This window comes from Mastomys coucha, unplaced genomic scaffold, assembly GCF_008632895.1.
Source record: "Mastomys coucha isolate ucsf_1 unplaced genomic scaffold, UCSF_Mcou_1 pScaffold6, whole genome shotgun sequence".
In the NCBI taxonomy this organism is placed as follows: Eukaryota; Metazoa; Chordata; class Mammalia; order Rodentia; family Muridae; genus Mastomys; species Mastomys coucha.
Window position 1 is genome coordinate 24,719,447 of NW_022196912.1, and position 5,130 is coordinate 24,724,576.

Here is a 5,130-nt window from a genome sequence, read left to right on the forward strand (position 1 = left end):
CAGCTCCTTTGCCCAGCCACTATCTTTCCAATGGTAGTGACTGGTCCACATGGGCACAGTCCTGGGAGAAGCATGGGGAAACCATTTGTTTGTCAAATCCCATGAACTCTGGCCCATTGCCCAATCAGCGCTGGGAATTCTGGCTGCCAGATGGGAAACCACATGACAACTGTTGTTTAAAAACAACAACAACAAAAAAAGTTCCTTTCCTTCCTTCCTTCCTTTTAAAAAGATTAATTTACTTTTTTAAGTACACTATAGCTGTCTTCAGACACACCTGAAAAGGGTCTTGGATCCCATTACAGATGGTTGTGAGCCACCATGTGGTTGCTGGAAATTGAACTCAAGACCTCTAGAAGAGCAGTCAGTGCTCTTAACCACTGAGCTATCTCTACAGCCACAACCCCTTTGCATTCATTTATGAGAAATAACATCTGTCTTCTAAGCTGGATTTAAGACAAAGACTAAAGAAGAGCTGAGTGAGAAAAATGAGGTGGTGCATACCTGGTGACCCAGGATGCAGAGATAGAGGCCTAAGAAGAGGAACTCAAGGCCATCTAGGGCTGCATGAGAGTATTTGAAAACAAAACAAGAGAATTTGGACAGTACAAACAGGACTCATTGGGTTATTGCATAATCACACTGTGAACCCTGAGATTATGTTATTTACTGAAAAAGGCTGTTTCTAGTTGTGGTGTGGTCAACCTTAGAACACACCTTTAATTCCTCTGGCTGGAATACAGACACACCATTAATCCAAACAATGAAGATAAAGTTAGTTTGCAGAAGGAGACACCCATGTTTGAAAGAGATGTCTAACTGAGTGACAGATAAAGTGATGAATCAGAGAAAGATTAGACAGACTAGGATATGCCCAGCTCCCATGAGAACAGAGAAGAAAGGGAAACTATTCAGGAGAGTGCAGAGAGAAAAAGAGATGGAGACTGTTTAACTGGACAGTTATAGAGAGACAGGTTACAGATAGAAAACAAGCTAGACACAGGTGAAGACAGAATGAGCCAGAGAATGAGAAGGAGCCAGAAGATTAGAACAGATTGCCAGAGTTAGTTTGAGACCAAGCAGAGCAAAAGGTCAGAGGCCAAGAGCAAAGCCATCAGTCCTCTTGGAGAGGAGTTCGATCCAGAACAGCTGAATTGAACCAGCCAGCTAGAGATCAGAAATAATAAGAAAGGGTGAGCTTATTCATCACTAAGTCTCAGAGGCTAAAAACATTCTAGGCCTAGATAAGATTGTACAGAGTCTAGAAGATTCCAGGACTAAGCCTAAGTTAGCAGACAGAGGCAGTAAGCCAGAGATGACAATTGCATCAGGTGGATAAATGTTACGTCTACAGTAGGATGGTTAAACAAACAAACCCACAAGGATGAGAGGGGGTGAGGTAAGGGATGGATCAGGAAGGAGTGAGGGGGAGGGGTAAATATGACCAAGGTACCTTGTATATGTGCATGAAATTATCAAAGAGCTAATAACAGTGGTATTTTTTTTAAACCTGAAGTGTCACATGTTCTGATAGCATTAAACATACATTGTGGTGGTTTGAATAGCTACACCCTCCCATAGATTCATGTGCTTGAATACGTGACAAAAGGAAGTGGCACTCTTAGGAGGCTTGGCCTTATTGGAGAAAGTGTGTCACTGTGGGGGTGGGCTTTAAGGTCTTACATCTGCTCAAACTACACCCAGTGTGGAACCCAGTCTCCTGCCTGCCTTCAGATCAAGATGTAGAACTCTCAGCTCCTTCTCCAGCACCATGTCTGCCTACACACTGCTCTGATTCCCACCATGATGATAATGAACTAAACCTCTGAGACTGTAAGCCATCCCCAAATAAATGTCATTTATAAGAATTATCTTGGGCAAGATTGCTCTTCACAGCAATAAAACCCTAACTAAGACAAATGTGTTATGAGATATCCACCTGGGAAGACTACTCAGACACTGGTTTAAGCCAATAGAAAGTCTTTATTAGCCAGTCGTCGACTACATTGGGTGTTCAGGGTCCCAGGGTAGCACTGAGTCTTTCTCAGAGTGAGCTTTTAAGCACAAAAATCATATTTTGAGTTGACATATTTCAGTTAACAAATAGAGTTGAACAAAAGCAGATTTATAGAAGCTAAAGGTCAAGTTTAGTACATTTAGAGATTTTTCTGAGAACTATGGACTTTGATAGATTAGGACTTTGTTTTGGCAGGAGTTATTGTCTACATGCTGAGTTTTACAGCCTGAATGGTTCTTCCATCATGGAGTCAGTTGTGCTAAGGTTCCCTGTTATACCACTGTTTTGTACTTCTTATTAACTAAATATATCCCAGATGTGTGTGTATATTAATCTCATCATAATATGTAATACCTGCTTTCCCATAGAGCATTTTGTCGAACTTAAGATTTCTTAAAAGTTTTTTTTAAAAATTATGTGTATGTGTGTGCCTTTGCGTGTCCCACACATACACAGGTACCTTCAGAGGCGAGAAGAGAGTGCTGGATTCCCTGGGACTGGAGTTACAGTCAGTTGTGAGCAGCCTGGTGTGGGTGCTTCGTACCAAACCTGTGTTGCCTGCAGGTGCAGTGAGCTCTGATATGACAGCATAAGCATTTCAAGTGTAGGTTAAGTGGGTGGTATTGGTGTTTTCATCAGTTTGCCCGTTTCTTAGGGATAGTCTACCCCATCTCTATGGACTGCCTAGTGTCCTTTTGTACTCTGTCTTAGGTTTCTATTGCTGGGATAAAACACCACAACCAAAAGCAACTTGTCAGGAGAGGGTTTTCTTCACCTTACAGTTTGCAGGTTCCATGGAGAAGTCAGAGGAACAGAGACGGTGGGGGAGTGTGGCTTACTGACTTGTTCTCCCTGGTTTCTGTGTGTGTGTGTCTCTGTGTGTGTTTCTCTGTGTCTCTGTCTCTGTCTCTCTCTATATATATATATCTCGTTCTGTTTGATACTGGGTTTATCTGTGTAGCTCTGGCTATCCAGGAACTCCCTCTGTAGATCAGGCTAGCCTCGAACTCAGAGATCCACCTGTCTCTGCCTCTAGAATAATAAGATTAAAGACATGGACCACCACCTCCCAGCTTCAGTTTGCTTTCTTATACAACCCCAGACTACCTACCCAGGGATGGAACACCCCCACCAAGAGGGCTGGACCTTCCACAGTAAACATCAATCATAGGATGCCCACGGGCTTGCTTGCTGGCCAGGCCAATGGGGACAGTTCCTCAGCTGTGGTACTCTCTTCTCACATGGTAACAAGTTGACAAAACAAAACAACCCTAACCAACATATACCCCCTCCCTGACATCTGTCTGTCAGTATTCTTCCTTTATTTTTGTATTGAGTCATTTGTATTAGAACATTGGTCCTTTGAAACTGGTTTCTAGGAGCTATTTAAATATTAGGGAAGTTATCACTGTGTCCATAACCGACCCACAAATATTGTGGCACAGTTGTCAGCTGTCTATTGCCTTTGGTTATAGAAATGTTGATCCTTTGCTCCAGTCACTTCCTTTTGTCTGACAGGCTCTCAGTATGTAAGCATGGCTGGCCAGGAACCCACTATGTAGGCCAGGTTGGACTTGAACCTACAGTGTCCTTCTGTCTCTGCTTCCTGAATGCTAGGACTAAAGATAGGAGCTGTTATACCTGGTTCACATTTATCTATTCTTATACTTATTGGACTTTCCCTTTAGACAAGGGGGTATCACTATATAATTCTAGATGGGCAGGAACCCAGTATTAAACCATACTTGCCTTGAACTCAGAGACATTTGCCAGGGTCTGTGTCCTGAGTCCCAGAAATAAAGGCATGAACCACTACACATGACTTTCTTGAGACAGGGTCTCATGCCAAGGCTGGCTTCAAGCTCATTCTATAATTGAGGCTAGTTTTGAACTCTTGGTCCTCTTGTTTCTACAACCAGAGTGCTAGGACTAGAGGCATGCACCACCATAGCCTGAGCATCCTCTGAGCATATGTGTATAGTTTATGTAGTTCCTGTTGTGGAGATGGACATATATATTGGGAGGGGGACTCCTACCCTGACCATGTTCTTTTATGTGAGTGTGTGTATATGTGGTATATGTATGTGCTTGTATGTGCTTGTGAATGCAGGTTTTTTGGTATATACTTGTGCAAGGGAGTCCAGAAGTCAGTTTGGGGTATTTTCCTCCAACTCCTTCCACGTTGTATGCTTGAATGTATGAAAAATAAAATGTCAGGTAACTGCCAAGAGGTGGTGAGCCTTACTTGAGATTTTTAGATTAAGAAGTTCAAGTAAGTCAAATGACCACAGTGTTTGTTCAGGTACAGTGTAGAGAAGAAAGGCTGTGTGTGGGAAGGAGTTTGTGGGGAGAGACATAAAGGATAAAGATGTCCATGTTCTCTTGTTCTGTCTCTGTCTCTCTCTCTCTTTCTCTCTTTTTGACAGGATTTCTCTCTGTAACAGCCCTAGCTGTTCTGGAACTCACTTTGTAGACTAGGCTAGGCTGGAACTCACAGAGACCTGCCTGCTTCTGCCTCCACACATGCTGGGATTAAAGTCAAGCTCCACCACACCTGGCTGATAAATTAGCTTCAAAGGAGCAACTGCAATACTGAACATGGAATGTGAGGTGGATACACTGCAAGAAGTACTGGACAGCAAAGTGCTGGCCTAGGTAAGATGGGAGATGGGAGAGAGGTCAGCTCTACAGGTCTCTGTACTTGGAACAGAGACTTTGAACATGGTGCAGATATTGGCCATTATAAAGTAAGGGGTGTGAAAGGAGACGTAGCTGAGAAGAACTCACAGTGTTGGATAAATTAATATCTGGATGTGGAAAGTAAAAGAATAGTGACAAAAATGAGAGAAGAGGCAGGGGAAATGGCTCAGAGGGTAAAGATGATTGCTGCCAAGCCTGATAATCTGAGTTCAATCCCTGAGTCCTATATGGTGGAAGAGAACAGACTCCTACAGGTTATGCTCTGATGGCCACTGCTAGATCTATACACATGTGTCTACACACATGCGTGTGCATTCATGCACACACAGACAGCAGATAATATATATACATGTGTGTATATATATACATATATGTGTGTGTATATATTATATATATGTATATATATATATATA